Here is an 18,652-nt window from a genome sequence, read left to right on the forward strand (position 1 = left end):
TGCAAACACAGTCAGTAAGTCTGGCAAATGTGCTGATATCTTTAGTGTTTGTAATACTGCAGGTTTTTAAAAATGTGCCATTTGAATCCAATAGCAGTGGTTAGGTAACAAAAACCAGTGTTATTTCCTGATGCCCAGATCCACTGATCTCACAAGGCTATGGATGAACATACCAAATCTGAGAGGACTTGGAACAGAGGGTTTGATTCTTCTTTATCTTATGGCCTTTTAGTACCAGTCTAAGCCCCTCAGAATCAGGGCAGCTCAAACCCCTCTGTGCACATCCTCCCTGGCACAAGGCTGATGCTCCCTTGGTTATTTACAGGCAGTTATGGCACAACCATTTCATTACCCTGGGAGATGCACACAGCTCCTCACATACAACTGTAGACATTTAACAGGTTCAAATCATTTTCCCTTGAGTTTAACATAATGATTCCTGCTGATTTCAATGAGCATTGGACAGGGCCCTCAGTGCAGCCTTTCCCCCATATGTTTTAAAATGAACATTTCTTGCCAGTATTTTCAGGTTTATTGTAGCCTCCTCCTGCCTCAGGCAAGGAAAAACAACAGGACTCAATGACAGCACATTATATTGGAAGTAGCATGATAAATTCTAAATAGATATAATTAGCATGTGACCCAAAAGAGACCTGCATGTAATTAATATTGAAATATGGTGCATGCATTGTATAGGAAAACATATTGTGTATTCAGAGGGGAACATTTGGAGAATGGAGGTCTGTCTGTAATGGCTTGTCATTTTTTCATTTTAATCGGAATTGAAATTTCTGCACTTGAAGAAATAGAGAATGATCATTAAAAAAACACTTGGACTTTACAAATGACACCACCTGCTTCCTTTTCCTCTTTTTTTTATTGTGACAGTGGGGAAAAAAACCCTTAAATCTTCAACTGGGGAAATGTGCACTAATGGGGAAACAGACCTCTGAGGAGCGAGCAGACTGACAAGCTGTTCAGGAGCATGAGGCTCTGCAGCAAATAATATTCACTTCTCTAGTAGTTTTTGGTAGATTATGTCATATCTACAAGTCCCTACTTATTCAAACCCAGCAAAATGAATGAGTAACAGATACATAATGAGCATCCATGAAAAAGGGAAAGAACATCTCAGATATGAGGTGAAGATTAAGGGGGGCAAAGCCACCAGTGAGCTGTGAATGTGTTGCCTTCTGAGTGACATCCAGTTCCTATCACACAGCAGCTCATTACTCAGTCTGTTTATACCAGAGGGAAACAAATATAAAAGTTAGTCCTTTATATTTCACATTAAATGCAGAGAGTTCAAGGGGACTGAAAGGCTTCATTATGGGATCTGATACCACGCTTTGTATTTTGCTGGGTCCTATTTTAAGTAAACTGAGTAATTTTTATGGGTTTTTAAAAGACTTTATATCAAATATTTAATTAACGTTTATTCTGCAACTTTGGAAGCTGAAGCTTTGGATCCAGGATATAATTTTTTATCAGAATGAATAAATATAAAACCCATGTTAAGCAGAGGCAATAAATTTCATCTTAATTGTAACTCTAGAGATGACTTTCATCACCAAAACACATTTTTTTCCTCTCTGTAGCTTTAATTCTCAGCTCTGTAATTGCCACAGTGCACTGTCCAGCTGTATTTTCCCTTCTATTTGTTCTTCCAGTTATATTTTTGCCCTAAGATAAATGCAAGTGCAAAGTCACATTGCAGTGTCATGGTCTTTACAAACAGGCTGTGGCATGGCTGAGCAGCCACAAATCCAACAGTTTGGGGGCTGTGGCAATTCTGTGTCATGAAGTTGTTGCTCCAGAAGGTATTTGGCATTGTTGTTCTTTAAATGTCCTATGTGTGACTGCCCAGCAGACCAAAGCATTGCTGGTGTCTGCAGGCAGAGCACCCTGCATCGTGACCTTGCTGGAATTCCTCAGCTAAATGAAGTTTGCTCCGAAGCAGAGCTGCAGAGAAGTTCTCTAAGACAAACCCAGATTGCAGTGGGAAGTGCTGTCAGTCACTTACAGTCTGGCACTTCTCTGGGAGCCTGGGACTGATGTGTCTCTGGGTTTTGAACCATTGCCCAATGTAAAATGGAGCTTTCAAATGTGACTCCATGACAGGCAGAGTAAAACGCTGGCAGAACTGGCACAGTCGGGCCTGATTGTTTGTTTTACCACCTTCCATGTGTTTGCAATGTTTTCTTCAGTTAATAATCAGTCTTCATTATCCTCTCCCAGTGCTAAATAGTTGTTTAATGTTATGGTTGCAAACAATGAAACTCTTCCCTTACTGTGATTTCCAACCAATTAGTTCTGGGCAACGGGTTGCCCATGAAAACTCCTGACATGTCTCGTGGCCAGAAGAAATAAAACAAAACAAAGCAAACGGAGATTATTACAAAGCAAATTATAGACTTCTGCACAATATTGCTCAGTATTGCTGCCTCTTGGCAAGCAAAGCTTTGGATGAGTATCCTAGAAAAAAGCCCAACTGTTTTGTGTGTATTTTATTTACATTAAATGCCTTTAGAATGAATCTGGTGCAGATATAAAAGAGAGAAGTTACAAACAGAGATTTAGGGGGAAAGAAAGGGAGCTTGGAGAGGTTCATGGTGATGGTCATAATGATAATTGAACTTATCCTGAAATATTTATTAATTGAGCATTCGAGCTGCTTGAATCTCCACATTTTCATGCTTTCCATTATATGAAAATTAAATGACAAAATGCAATTTTATTTTTTAATTGCTGCAGAATGTTTGATTAGCTTTATTTCCAGGACTGTGCTGTTGTTATTCAGTGCTGACAGCAAACAGTTCATCTTTGGCACAACATGGACCTTCAGACCTCAGTGAAGACAGGCATGTTAATATGTGAAGGGAAATGTTCCCTTGGCCAGTGTCTGACCCACAGCAGAACTGCTGTGCAGTTATGATGCCTGATAAATGATTCAGGAGAGAAAATTATATTTCAATCCAGTCATATTGAAATCAATGGAACCATTAAACCTGAGGACTGTACTGGGTGACTGTACTGGACCATTCCTGAAGACCCTCAAGCTTCTAGAAATACTCTGTTCTTAATTCAAAAATTTGGGCAGTTACTGCAAATCATTTACAAAATGTATTTTTGAGCTAAAAGTGCAGTGGTCTCTCAGTTCCCCTGATTTCTCAAGACATTTAAATACTCCCCTCACTTTTCTTCTTCTGTTGTTAAATAATAAGCTCCAAATAAGGATCTCTGTCAGTCAATATTGCAAGTGCTTTCATTTTGCCCTTTTCAAGCAGTGAATACCATTTTTAAGTTGTTACAAGGTACTAGTTGTATACAAAATAATGTTTCTGATGGTAAAATTGCCAGTTACACGTAGTAATTCCTTCACCGGCTGTCAGACTCGTCATGCTACAGAAAGGTAGGTCAGTTGAATTGGTTATTAATGGATCTATTCAAGGATCTATTCAAAAATAAGCATTTAGAGTTTATTTCCACAAAAAACCCCCCACAAACCACTGGCTACATCATTTATCTAAGGGAAGTGAGTAATGTCTTTATCCTTTTTAGCCGATTAATAAACTGTGATTCCTAGAACAGTAATTTCAGGATCATGCCATTATTTGCTAATCCTTCATTTCTTCATTTCTTAAGAAAATATTAAAATTGCAGTTGGCCACAGCAGGACAGGCCCATGCATCATTGAGGAAACCAGTAATTTATGATGCATTTGGAACTCCATATTAACATTCCAGGCTGTAATGAAGTTTCATATTGAACAAGGTCAGGCCTGATTGTATGATTAAATAATTTGAAAATGTTATTAAAAGTTTGCATTTCTCTTCAGCTTTTCGGCATGACTATTTTACTTTGGGACACTCCATTAATCAAACCCACAGAGGCTTTGTTGGGTCATGTTCATTCCATCATTTTTAGTAGTGGTGATCAGGTTAAACAAGCTTGCAGAGGGGCCAGGAAGTTTTCACAAGTGATTGTTTTTCTTCTTTTCCTTCAAATCTGTACCTCAGATGTGTATCAGTTGTTGTGGCCAGGTCTTTTCTATCCTTGGGCCATCACACTGGGAAAGCTCCTGACTTACACCTCAACCCAGTTTGTGTGGCTTTTGAGCAGTTTTGTTGTGCTTCCAGTTAATCTCCCGTGTTTTCCAAGCTCTCAGGGTACAGAGCTGTGTACCTGGTGCACATCAGCAGTTCCAGCCCTCAGTAATCCTTGTTTTGGCAGCATCCAGTCCCTCAGGATCTGATGGATTTGCCCTGACGCCCCGTGGGAGCCCTGCAGCCCCTGTTTGCACTGGGGGAAGGAGACACTGAGCCGAGAGGACAGAGCTGAGATTTCTCTGGGCTTCTGGGAGAGACAGGGGCTGGTTAAACTCTGGTCTCCTGAATCTCTTGCTTGAACCTAGTCAGTGTTTTGGGAAGTATATGGGAACATTTTGCACATTAATGACGTGCTGGTTGGTAATGGATGATGCCTACAAATTTTGAGCACAGGAGGGGGCTTTTTTCCTGTGATTTAGACATTAGCCTCTACAGCCCCCTAAACACAAACTGGGGTACAATACATTAATACTTTGTATACTTTTAATGGATTGCTTTGTTATTGAGCTTGCTGTTTGCAAACTCCCATTAATATCCACATTTCTTGTTTGGAAATCTGCAAAACTGAATCCTTCTACAAAATTACACAAAGCCATCTTTCATCCTGCTACTTAGCAAGGACCTTTGGTCCTTGTTTCTCGCCTCTTTTCTGCAGCTATAGCACTTGTCAGTTTGTATTATGCACACTTGTAAATAACAGAAAGTGAAAAAATGTATTATCCAGGTAGAAGGTCATGGAAGTTTTACAGTGTGGGCTTTGAATAATTCCACATTATAATTACACTGTCAAATTTAGTCTGTGGGTATAAATGTATATATGCATGGATACAATACATATACACATATATGTATTATCTATTTATTTATATGAATATGTGCATATATAAACATTGTAAACATTTCCTTCCTCAGTAATAGCTAAGCCCCAACACTGGAAGATATGGCAGGAGTTTTGCCATTGTTCTCAACAGCGTTGGGTCATACCAAGAAGAAAAATATTAAAAACAATTTTCATGTATGTTTTTATCTCTGAATTCACTTTCTTTTGCTTTGGTGGTAGATCTGTCCATCCTCCTCAAGATGTCAAAGCATCTGACGAGGAAAGAGATCCTTAAGTGAAGCTACAGTTCGAGTCAACCCTGCGGCTGAGAAGAAGGATGGGGAAGCTGCATGGAAAAAATAGAGCAGCTCTGAATTTTCCCAGAAAACTTGTCAAGGAAAAAAAAAACCTTCAGAGCTGGTATTTTTGCACTACATATTCAGCATTCACAACAAACTCATAATGCCAAGAAATGTGGATTGTAATCTGAATGAAATGAGACGTGGAGCAATGAAAGCTGAAGGGTCAGCTCCCTGCCCTGCTCCCCTCTCCTTGCGGGGCTGATGAAGGTTAACCTGGGCAATCAGACCTTTGGGATGATTCCTTCGGTATAATTGAATTTCCAGTGTCTTTAATCCACCTACCAGTGGTTTATTGCATAAAAAGCATGTCAGGGAACAGAAAGGGAATGCCTGGAGAGTTCAGCAACGCAGAGCCAACAGAATGGTTCCAGGTGCTGTGGACATGAACAGGCTTCCAGCTGCTCTGACTGTCAGCCCAGAGCAAACGTTGTGTCCCCAAGTCCCAAGGAAAAACACACCAGGCACGGCCGAGGTGGATTTGCTGCAGCTCCGGATCTACAGGTTTTGTTCTCCTTTTTACACTCTGAACTGTAAAATAATAAATGTGCATTTGCAGACTGTTATCTGTGGGCCTTGCCAGAGATATGTCATCTGATTATGCATGTAGGTAGCATTTAACATAATCTGCCCTGACACTTTCATAAGATAAGACAAAAATAGTATTTTATCACCGCGCAGTAACAGCCTCTTATCAAACTCCCGAGTCTTAATTAGGGATTTGTCTCCGGGTCCCCACTTGCCTGATGACCATATAAATGTCTCAATTAGATAATTAATACAGTCCACAATGCATGATAGTATACAGCAATTTAAAGCCCTAGGCAGTGAGTTCAACACCAACATTTCCCTTTTAAATTGCTGGGAATTCAGGTGGATGTGTGCATCCAGAGGTTCCTCTTATGATATTGATTCTACTCTTTAACTTCTTTATAGTTTCTGTGAGGGAATGCTATTGTCTCCATTCTTCACAAACTCTGAGAGATGAGAGGATATCTGATTCTTTATGATACTTGGCATAAATGACATTTTATATCTCATTTTGTATTTTTATCAATATTTGGTCTGTAGTTCACAGATTAATATACATACATGATGTACATGTTCTACAGGGGGAAAACCTACCCAGTGGTTCGTTTATATTCCAGATATATTATCCCTGTTTTTCTTAGCAAAATTTTCTTGCAGGTTTGAACTGGAGTTTATCCTTTTCTATCACTGTAGGAATTATATCTAATATTTAAACAAGTTTGTAGTGAACCAGAGTAACAATGAGAAATCTTGGTTTCTAAGTAACACAAAGCCACATTTCCAGAATTTTTCCTTGACTGTTCTTTAAATATAAGTACTTGTATTTGTTTTTCCCAAGTAATTGCAGAAGATAAACCAGCCCCTGACAGTGTCCACAGTCTAACGTGTGTGTCACCCGTGCCTCCTAAATGAAGATATTCATACTTGAACCATTGTAGGTCCAGCCAGGACTAAGGAGGCTCAGCCATGTTGGAAAAACAAAAATTAGATTAATTTCCTAGTAGGAGGCAGCTGGATAGGTGGGATCATCATTTTGGAAAATGGGACATTTTGGAAGATCTCTGTGTTTCCTCTTGGGATTGTGGGAACAGTGTCTGACTCAGGCTGTGCATAACCAGGACAAGGCTCCAGAAGCCATAAATTGAACATTGTCAACCTCTGAACTTCACATATTCAGAAACCAGAGTTAATTGTATGTGGCAAGATCCGAGGCAAAATTTACAGGCAACAGAATATAAAGAAAATCAGTATCAGAAAGTCAGTTAACAATTTGAAACTTAGATGAAGAACTGAGGTCACTGCTACTGAATTTGTGGTATTTTCTTGGAGGATCTTACTGAACAGTAAGATTTCATCAGTTCAGAACATTTGCTTACAGCTGGATTTATTCTGACCAAAAAGTCTGTTAAAGCAAAAGAAGGAAGTGCCTGAAGAGTGGGAAAGGCACAGAGCTGGGCTGATACCACAACACAGAGCTGGCCTTGGGAAAACAGATTGTAACACTCGGAAAATGTAGCACATTGTAAAATTCCTGCATCACAAGAAAGACATTAATGATGATATACACTGATTTAAACCCTGGGAAACCTGAGGATGATTGCAGAGGGGCCAAGGATCTGCTCCATGTTTCTGATGGTGAAGCTGCTGATAAATTCAAAAACTTCCCAGAGACATTTTGAACCACTATAAATTTATTTCTAAATATGTAAATGCATGCCTAAAAAAATGTAAATTTCAGGAGGATCCCACTGTTTCTGGACCTGCAGCTGACCCTGTTCATGGCATTTTAATTTTGCATTTTTGCTGCTCTCTCTAGAGGACATTTCAGAGCTACTGTTCCCTTCTCTGTGTTTGCATCCAGCTATTGTCTGGGGCTCAGAAATTATTGTATGATATAAATAACTCATAAAAAGTTACTTTAGGTACTTTGGTCATTTCCCTTAAAATTGAAAATGGTTTCTACTGTTAAGAGTTTAGTTATTTTTCAGCTGTTATTTCTATCAGATTTTCTGATATAAAGCTGATTTAGCTGTGATATTTCTTTCTCTCCTGAGAAATTCACATCTGTCTTTAGCATCTGTCTCTTCATTCAAAACCAGGGGGGTTGGGGGACACATGACATTAATTTTATGGATATCCATGTATCATTGCATTTCTGTCAATAAGTCATTTGTTTTTTTTTTTTTCAGGAAGAACCTCAAACCTTTACCTATCAATATTTCTCAGAAGCAGAGCTAATGCACAGCAGCTAAAAATAATCTCATGGAACAAAAATGAAAAATCCAGAGAAGTCAATGCTGTGAGTTAACACTGACATATTTTTACCAGAAAAAGACCAAAGAATCAGCAAAGCATCAGCTTGTTTCAGCAAAATTTATAGTAGTAATCAGTTCCTGTACAGCTTTGATACCCTTTCGGCTTTTGATTCTTGATTTAAAGCACTTCTCTGGGAATGTTGTGAATAAAACAGCACCCTGCACACAAATACAGTTCACAAAAGGCACTAATCCTCTCCCCAGAAGTTCCACCTCTTTTTTTTAATGGATTTTGCTCAGCAGAACAACTCACACAGGCAGATATTCATTGGTTTTGAGTGGGAGGCAATGTTTTAGGGCCCTTAAATCTACTAAAACCCGCTGGCCCTCCGACTGTGTCTGGGCCTGGCTGCAGACACACCACCTGCAGGGGTGTCTAAATGCAGAGCACTGAATGTGCTCCATCACCAGCCCAGAAATGCCCCAACAGGCCATGTGGGACCCTGGAACATGTGGGAGTGTTCACTGCTCCACCCTTTCTCTCCATTCTTTCTTTGTTTTCTAGGGCAGACCCATGGCAGAGAAAAGGAGTAAGCTGCTTGTTGGACTGTGGCTAAACAAATTCCTCCTCCTTCCATAAAGTAGGAGGAAAGCTTTGTCAACTCTGCCTCTTCATTCCTGGGATGGCACAGCTTTGCCCACTGATCCTTCCCCAGGACCCACCACTGCATCCACGATGAGAGGCAACACGTGAGTAGAGTTGCTTGGGATAAGGGCTCACATTGCTGCAAAATGTGGAAGAAGGCAAGATTATCTTAAGTTAGCCTGTTTAAGCCTAATCAGCAAGAAAGGAGACCCAAACAGTGGAATGGGCCACAGCCAGCATCCCTTAGTCATGGGTAGTTGGGAACTACCAAGCCTTAAGGATGTAGTAAATCAAGATGTTGTTGTGTATCAGTAGAAGAAATAGCAGTTAGCATTCCTTACTCAAGGACATCCTGGAACCAACAAGTCTTAAGGATGTATTAAATCAAGATGTTGATGTATGTCTGTGCATACATTGCTAACTTGGCAAAATACTCAGGGTCTATGTATCCTATAGCTGAATTATGTTCATTATAATACTAAAAATAGCACCTACATGCCAAAAAGACCCTGCCCAGGTCAAGAGCCTTCCCCATGTGTAGAAGTTAAGTGGAATTATGTGACTTGTATGAAAATTAGTAACCAATCATAATAGAGGGGTTGTGCTTGGAAAGTTACTAACTTTGAATTTCTGTGTATGTTTTTTATCTCCTGTGTATAAATAACAGCACAAAAATTCCAGTGGCCGTGCTCGATTTGTGGGATCCCACCGAGCACCCAGGCTTGTGCAACTTTGAAATAAATGATCAGTGTCTCTCCCAAGTGTGCAATTATTGGCTTGTTGCACACTGGGTAACGAATCCAACTTTGTAGGCAACAACATGGGTGTCAAAATGTCAAAAGAGCTCCTCTGCCTGCTGTATTTACACTTCTCCTGGGACTGAGCAGAGCAGAAGTTGCAAGCTTGCATTCTCCTTCCAAATTTCCACCCTATTTTTAAATTGCATCTTTTTTGGAGGGTGAGAGGGATTAAATCTACATGTAGATATGTACTCCAGAAAAAACACATTCTTTCTTTTCTTTCAATTGATATAAAATAGGGCATCTGTTTAAAAAAAATAAGTTCTGGAATAACTGCAAATATTAAGTTTTTTTCTTCAGTTTTATTTGGTAAGTACTTTAGGTTCTAACAACCATAAACTTGGAGAAAACAATACTAATAATTAAAAAGGAACAGAAAGAAGCCAAACAAAGCTTTTAAAATTTAGAATTGTTTTCTGTAATCCTCTGCTTCAGATACTGTATGCCAGGGCTCAATCTTTGGATTTGTTTAATCTTTTGGATTGGCCTGTTCTTCCTCCTGATTTATCCAGTGGCACAGAAGGATTAAATCAGCATAATGGACACTTGTTAAGTGTCTGCATCACTCTGATCAGCCTGACAGTGTTCTGGTTTGCTCCTCCTCGTGAATTGTGGTATCCTAAGGATGCTGTACTGTATAGAGCACCACTTAGTGGCAGAAGTCTACTTCAAATGCTCCCTTCTGAAATCTAATCTGAGGAAGTTTGTTCCGAGTCAAACCAACCTGAAACAGTACATCCTTTTTCCCTCCTCCCTGAGTTTCACGTTCAGAGCCTCCCAAGGCTGCTGGGAGTCTGTCCCTCCAGCACAGCACCCCTTCAGCTCTGAGCCAAGAGATCTCAGCACATCCCTTTCCAGCTTCTTTCCTCCTTCCTCCCCTTGTGCGTGTTCCTCGTGTTTGACTGTGCCCACAAAGGCAGACACATCTTTTGTCTGTTAGTGGCTGACTGAAATGTTTGACCTCAAATTATATGTCATGGGTAAATAAAAAGGTGCTCCCCTACCTGCTGTTATTCTCAATATCAACACAATGAACAGAAAATAGGAAAACATCACAAAGCAGGCTGAGATGTTCCCTGCTTTCAGGAGCCAGAGCATATCGAAACAATTTGGACAGGTATTTTTCTCTGCAGGACATTGATGTCAGGGATGTTTATCATATCATATTGAAAGACCTTGTTCACTGTATTGAATTTTAACAATGTTAGCATGAACTTTCTAACTTTGGGGATATAAAGAGAACTCATCAGTGTTTAGGGATAAAGGAACACATAATAACATCAGTGCCTGGAAAATTAAAAGAGACAGATACCCCTTTTCTCACCAAAACTCACTGAACCTTCCAAAGGGATATTGTGCTGTCATACTACAAAGCCTGCCTGCATGAGACAAAAGGGGGCTTGATCAAGACACATAAAGTAAAATTTGCTCTTTACATCCAAAACCCACCCCGGACAGGCAACAGCAGGTTACAGACTTCAGGTTTAATTTTAATGACACCATTCCTTGTGCCATTGCACAGACTTTATTTTTCTGTTTGTTTATGGGAGTTACAGAAATTAGTCCTTTCAAGCCATAGATTAGCACGGGATGGCTATTATTGAATAGGGAAATGGTAATGATAGAGATGGCAAATTCTGTTCTTACTGTAAAGCTCCTCACAAGCTTCTGCAGTTCTTTTCCAAAGCCCCCTCAGTTGTCCCAGTTCTGGCCGTGTGCTCCACATCAGTTATTCCAACCCAGTACCGAGGAACAATTTTTTCAATCAGTTCTGTGTCCAAATTGCAAACACACTCACACTTCTGAGTTGTGTGTACAATTACTGAGATTCCATGCGTGCATTGGGTAATTTCTCACATAAATGCACTTAATTAGTCATCTGTGCATGAGTTTTCCTATTTGCATACACACTTATGGCAATTTTGCATGCAAATTAAGCACTTTATATATATATATGTAAAAGTTTGACTCTCATCATGTTTACTAAACAGAAGCTTATGTTAGATGTGGAAGAAAATAATTGAGTTGTCTGACAGCATACAATACAATGTGGGAGCTTCCATATGGATTATTACAGTGTCTGCATCCTGCTGAGGTTTTCTCAGAAAGGTTATTAGATTTATCTCTCATAAAGTGCTTCAGGATCAGCTCTGTAAATGACCATTCTGCTGAAATATCTGCATAGGTGAAGTCCAGGTTACCCCATTCAGCCCATAACTTGCACCAGACATAATTTGTATTAGTTTTTAATATCTAATAAAAATGTCCCATTTAAATCCTGTGCTGCTTCCAGGCTACAATAAACCTTGCTACATGATTCTGCCATTTCCTACTGATGGATTAGCACAATCACAATCACTGAACTAATGTCACTTACAATAAGCTCTGTTAAACCACATGTCTGCCTGTAGCTCACATGGAAGGTGGTGCAGGAATATCTCCCATAGTATTTCTCTCTCAAAGAGATCAAAACCACTTTTTAGCTGAAGGTTAACCAGTCTTGGACATACCAATATTTTTAGTGTCCCGGACACAGTTTCAGTCTGACTTGAAAGCCTGTGTGCAGTTGGGCATGGATTAGGTGATGTGAGAGCCCAGGATCTGCTGGTCAGAGTTAATGGGATAACCGCAGATAATCTCGTTAGATGAATGCATGAACTTGAAAAATTAATCTTTGCAGTTCAGATATTTCTAGGCACTGGCAAAAGCAGCAGTTACTTTGTGTACAGAACTCTCTGGGCTCATGCACAAACTCCACCAACATCAAAAACCAGCGTGTGTCAGTTTAGCAGCTGTCAGGTGGTAACCACCAATGGTAGTTACCAAAATTTAACTCTCAGGACTCAACACTTTCTCTTCATTTCTGTTTATGCATGTGTGGAGGATTTAGGGTTTTATTACTCTTGGCCTGCAGTCAGTCCATATTATTCTGACCACACAAACAGTGTGTCTAAATAGTCCCCTCTTATTTCTAGGCTTTACTTCACTTAGCCATGTAATATTATTATTAGAACTTCATATTATTATCCTCATTTGTAGCTAAGTCAGTGATTCAGATATTCAAATAAATTCCATATGCATCTTTAACTTGATGGAAGCTGTAAGGAGGCAAACACTATAAATTTCTCACTACTTTTCCCAATTGGAAATATGCTGCCTTACTTTGAGTGTGTGATATTCTGTCATGAAGTAATCTCTTATAAGAGCACATCTCTCACTCTCTCTCCCCTCCCTCCAAGTTTTCTTATCTTTTCAGTTCTACTTTTGAAATCCATAGGCTGTCAAAGCTGTCTCTTGTAAAGTGCTTTGTCTTCCAGGTGGTTTTTGACCAAAAATGCTGACAGCTCCAGAAAATTACTTCATATTAAATAGGTAACTGGGGCTTTCTCTGAGGAGTTCTGCCTCAGCATTTAGCATGCACACACACAAAATTTAGAGTGGTGCTAAAACTGCTGGATATATCAGGAGGAAAAAGTATTGGGGAGGAATACAAACAAGCTGGGTGCCACAAAAGGCAGAGAGAGCTCAGAATATCACTTCTATTTATACTTTACCAATCTGTGCAGAGGAAAACATACTTGTTTTTTTCCTGATAAAGAAGAAAAGCAAGTACTGTCAGTAATACAAGAAAGACTGATCCGGACCTCACGTTTTTTCTAGATAAAAGTGTTCAGTTATTAATATTGCTGCTTGTAGAGGTGTAACTTATTTTGAGATCTAGACTGGAATAAGTTACATTACTGTGCACATTTCAGTGTATATAGTCATGTCCACCACAGAGGAAAGAAAGGCAGTAGTGATGAGCTTTGCTGCTGTAAACAATAATAACAGCACAAGCTGCAAGTCTTAAAAATTCTCATTTTCTTTCAGCACTCCCTATTGGAAATTATTAATTATGTTGATATTAATTTGGAGTTTTCTGGTGTGTGATGAGTGAAAATTATAGAACTGTAACCTCTGAGGAGGCGCATGGAGAGGGTGGGGAGGGAATCACTTGGTTTGTATTATTTTGACAAAGTTCTCAGACTGCTGTCCCAGGGTAAAGCCTGAGTTGAGTGTGATCCTTTCAGGGGATGAACACTTCAGGTAACTGTTTCTGAGCTGATGGCACAACGATGCTGAAACACACACTCATGTGAGGAGTGTCTTAAAATCAGTAACTTTGTGGAGACTTTGGGGAAAGTGGGAATCTGTGGCCTTCTTCCTGCTTGTAAAATCACAGGCTGGCTACTCATCTCTTTTTTACTAAATCTGGTGGGGTTTCATTGTTTCCATGAATATCCAGCATTACCTCATGGAGCAGCCTGGGAGCTGCCTGCCTGCTGTGTTAGGGATCTCTTGCAGTTTGTTCTCCTTGGTGACTCTGAGAACAAACCTAATTCTGCTATTCTGCTTCTTTTTTTTTTTTTAACTGCCATCCACTGCAAAGACACAGACCTATTAAGCCTCCCAGCCTGCCCTTCCCTTTTTCCTTTGTTTTTGCAAGAATACAATAAATGGGAAAAAAAATAGCACTGCTAATTGTTTCACATAGGTCAATTTTGTTTTACAATATTTTATGAAGAGATACATTATTATAAGGTGTGTTACCTCACCTAAGGTGAAAGAGACATGGAATTGGGATCTTCAAATTGATTTTAATATAGCCATTGCTGGCATGCTGCCATTAATGCCTGCATAGTTCAGTGAGGAGACCACAGAGTGTCTCATAATTGGAGGTCAGACTACACCAAAGTTGGCCTCCCTCGGTCAGTGTAATTAGCTGAGCAGGAAGGGTTTGTACAGGGCCTCTGAAGTTGTATTTTCCTCATTGCCATTCACATGACCAGCTCAGAAGAATCACTTGGATCCACAATGTACGGATGAGTAGATAGTGTAAAAGAGAGAAAGTTCAAATTCCTTGGCATTGCAGCACGTCTGGCAGGACTGAAAATGGGACTTCAAAAGAGCTGTTTAACCAGGAGGATGGTTGTGTCATTCTCACCATTCCAGCACACAGGGAGCACGTGCAGGCTGGTACAAAATCAGCTTGGACTAGTGCATATTCCATTCCTGTTCAGTGCTGCTTTTTCCTTTCTTCAAGTCGCTTTCTCCTCTGTGACTCATCGTTTTGTCTTTAGATCTTGTACTGGAGCCAGATCATAAGCAACCCAGAATGTTGAGCTGTGCTCAACCATTCATGTAGCTCCAGTTGCTGTTGCTTAAAAAAAATCACATAAATGTACCAAACTCTGACTTTTACTGTTAGTTTTCCTTCTGTGGTTGTAGCCCTCCTAGTCAGGAGCATCCTTTGTTTCTTCTGTTGGTTTCCATTGAGATCTGGTAGATATTTATGTCTTTTGCTGATCATTAATTTCTCTGTAGCTTTGATTTACCTTTCCCTTTACTGCTCAGTTTCATCTTGTCCCCTCTTCCCTACATATCTTTAAAAGATCCCAAATGTGGATTAAATCTGAAGGCACTTCTCATTCATCTAATTTCTGAACTGCTGACATAAACACATAATTTACCACCATCTATCAAACTAGAGTCCTTATCATTGCTCTGTTTTTTCATTTGTTAATACTTCTAACACAAACTAAAATTATGATTCTAATAATGATTCTGTAAATCACCGATCAGATTGCTGTCTTCTATTTGAGCAGCAAGAGTCCTCAGATCATACAAAAGAAACCTAAAGTGTGGTCTGCACACTGTATTAATTTCTTCTTTTTTATCACACTTCTTTAATAAACTCCATTTTTATCCTTGGCATCTAGGCTGCAACTATTTACTCGAGTACAGGAAAACATTTACTTATCAGAGAATTAAATGGGTTAAGCCAGCGGGAATATTTCCCAAATAAGGAATTCAAATATCAGCCCTAAGCTAGGAAGGCAAAAGTCTCTTGAGACACTGTTTTCTCACCTCCTGTCCATTTAATTTGTTACTCCCATGCTTTCACATATTTGATGGCTGCTTGACAATTTTATTGTGTGTTGTACTGTCCCTCAGCAATCACACCTCCCTCTCCCTCCTTCTCTTGGTGGTCACACAGCTCACATCTGATACTCATCTCCACCACTAAGGGTTCTATTGTCCCCTTGATATGTACGTGCAACTCCCACTGCTGTCAATAGGAATTACATGTGTGCATCAAGCAGGGAAAAATCCCTCATGTTCTCTCCGCTCCTCATTATCCTGGCACAGTCAACTCTGTAGATGGCTCATCTATGAGCCTTTTATTCTCTTGAGTGTTGTGCAGTGCAGCAAGTTGGCTCTTAGGATCAGCAGTTTTGTTCTTGAGGTGTTTAGCAAGTTGATTTACTGTGCATGTGCACGCTCTTAAATGTCTTCATCCAGCCAAACCCACATCTTGTAGCATTCGTGTGTTAGACAGTAGAGCTTCCTATTTCCATTTTGTGCCAGAACACCAGTTCCTTACCAGTCTCCCATCAGATTCCAAGTGAAATGAGACTCCGAAGCGAACCCTCCCAAATAACATATGTTCAAGCCCAGCTCAGACCTGTAATCTTAAATGCAATAGTTTGTGAAAAATTCAGTAGGTAAAAAAATGTAAATGGCATATTTTAATTTTCCTTAAAGATCTGAAGGAAGATATTTTGTAAGTACTTCATGTTAAGTGCTTCTAAACAAGGAGGTAGTTGAAATGGTAGCTAATCAGTTAGAAAAACTGTAATTCCTTCCAAAATTAATTGGAGTGTAAAGAGTTGAAGGAAAATGGTAGAGTGAAAGAAACCACACAGGTAAACCAGTGATTTCCATTGTCTGAATGCTGGATCTGTATTCTCCTCTGACTCTTCTGGAAACACCTCAGTTTGGGAAGGCACCCACTGTTTCACACAGCCCAGTGTTATTAGAAACATAACCTGGACTCGAACTCACTCCATTTGCAGCCTCATTTCCTGAGCACAGTTTGTTACCACAGCTTAGAAAAAAGGGATGGCAAACCAGTTTGGGAAAAAAAATCAATTTGCCATCAGATTAGAAATCAACTGTAAACATGTTGAAGAATTCTATTTTTTTTTCCACTACTGCTCTGCCTTTTCTTCACAATCTGTTGTGGTGTCAGACTTATTTTGACAATACTTGTAGAACTTGTCATATTAACAAAGTTATCAAACAGAACAAGCACATGCATAGCAACAGCTGTAGTCCAGCAAGAGTCAAAATAACCAGCCACAGGTATTCACAAAGAAATATCCACTCTGTAGTTGCCCAAATCCAAAATATTCCCAGTAGACACCAGAGCACTTGTAGTTTTATTTAAATAGCAACTGCCCTTCAACTTGGAACAATCTACTCCAAACTTTTGAGGATAAATATAAAAGAAGGAAAATGTATTTTTTATATATATATATATATATATATGTATACATAAGGATTTATTTTTGCTATGATAGTGTCACTGGATTATTTCTCCCTCTGTGAAAGTGCTTCATAAAAAAGGGTCTACGTTAAATTCAATACAATGATGGGATTTATTTCATGTTATATAACAAACTCAGAAACGCTTGTTTAAAAACAAAATAAACCCCATAATCCACTAAGACTGTAAATTGGTGGGGTTGGAACAATCTTTTCATTATTCGTGTCTACAGAGCTTAATACAATGAGGCCTCAGTTCTCCGCTAACGTCTCTAGGTGTTAACACAATGCTATTAAATCTACTCAATAGCCAAAGATGCAGTCAGTGGATTTATGTGTCTCATTCCTTCAGAAACGTGAAAATCTCACAGAACAGTTTAATGACCAGATTTTTCAGCTGCAGTGTCTGACTTTGCACGTACATCAGATAGTGTGCATCTATTTATGCAAATCGTTGTGGGATTTATATGCACAAAATATACATGCCCAGGAACTTCTATTTGTGGCATTGAGTTGCATTGGGAGAGGGAGAGGATGGTGTTTGGGTGCCAGGGTCATGCTGTAGGAAAAGAGCAGGAGCTTGAAACCACTGCTTTCTGCTCTCAGTTTTCTGTGTGACTGAAGTTTCACTTTCTGGCCCTGCGTTGATCTTCCTTTATTTTTACACCAGAAAACCGCTAGTTCAGTGGAGTTAGCTTTCTCTGCTACTGATGTGGATGTGGATTAGGCCTGACAAGCCTATTTTCCTCTAAGAAAAGCAGAGCCAGGCTCACGGACACGGCTGAGGAGCTGTTTCTGGCACTACCAATTTCTCTATCTGATCCTCAGCTCACCTAAATCATTCTCTGCTGGAGAGGCACTTGCTGCACTCTCCCCAGCATGAGTGCAGAGCCTGAAGTGGGGGCTCAGGGACCTGCACCCCCATCCCTGCCCGCCCAGAGCCCGTCCTGACCCTCATCCCACAGAGCCAGACCCAGCTGCCAAGGAGGCACCTCCTGCCCTCACAGAGGGGTCATACCAGCAAAGCCCTTTGCAGGTGAAGCAGAGGGTCCCTGCCATGGCAGGGCTGTGGTTTCTTCTGTTGTCATTCTTCTCCAGGTATTCCACTTTTTTATCTCTGGATATATTATTTTTTTCCTCCCCAATAGGTAATTTTTCCTGTGGAGTTGCTACTCCCTTCTAATGCCACCTTTCCTCATGGCCTGGGCTCTGCTCTCCTCACGGGATACACTCACCAACCTATGGATATATGTCTTTCCTATGGGCACACTCATTTTCCTCACGGGATACACGTGCTTTTCACCTGGACACATTAGTTTTTTCCCCACTGGGCACACCTTTCCAGGGATATATCACTTTTTCTCCTCGATATGCTACTTTTTCCCTCAATGGACATTCTACTTGTTCCTCCGTGGACACACGCAGAGAGGACTGGAGGAAATGCCTTAAGGTGAGACGGGGGAGATTCAGACTCGGTACTAGAAAACACGTTGGCACTGTTGGGGCGGTCAGGGACTGGAATTGGCTGGTCAGGGACTGGAATGCCCTGGTCAGAGATTGCATTGGGCTGGTCAGGGATTGGAATGGGCTGCCCAGGGAGGTGGCGGAGTCACCATCCCCGGGGGCGTTCAGGACGCGCTGGGTGATGCGCTTTAGTGCTTTAGGCTGCGCAGGGTTGAACGCTTGGACTTGCCGATCTCAAAGGTCTCTTCCAGCCTTGACGATTCCACGATCCGTCTCCATCATCTCCGGGTTGTTTGTTTG

Source organism: Manacus vitellinus, unplaced genomic scaffold (assembly GCF_001715985.3).
Source record: "Manacus vitellinus isolate BGI_N305 unplaced genomic scaffold, ASM171598v3 scaffold_26_pilon, whole genome shotgun sequence".
Taxonomy (NCBI): Eukaryota; Metazoa; Chordata; class Aves; order Passeriformes; family Pipridae; genus Manacus; species Manacus vitellinus.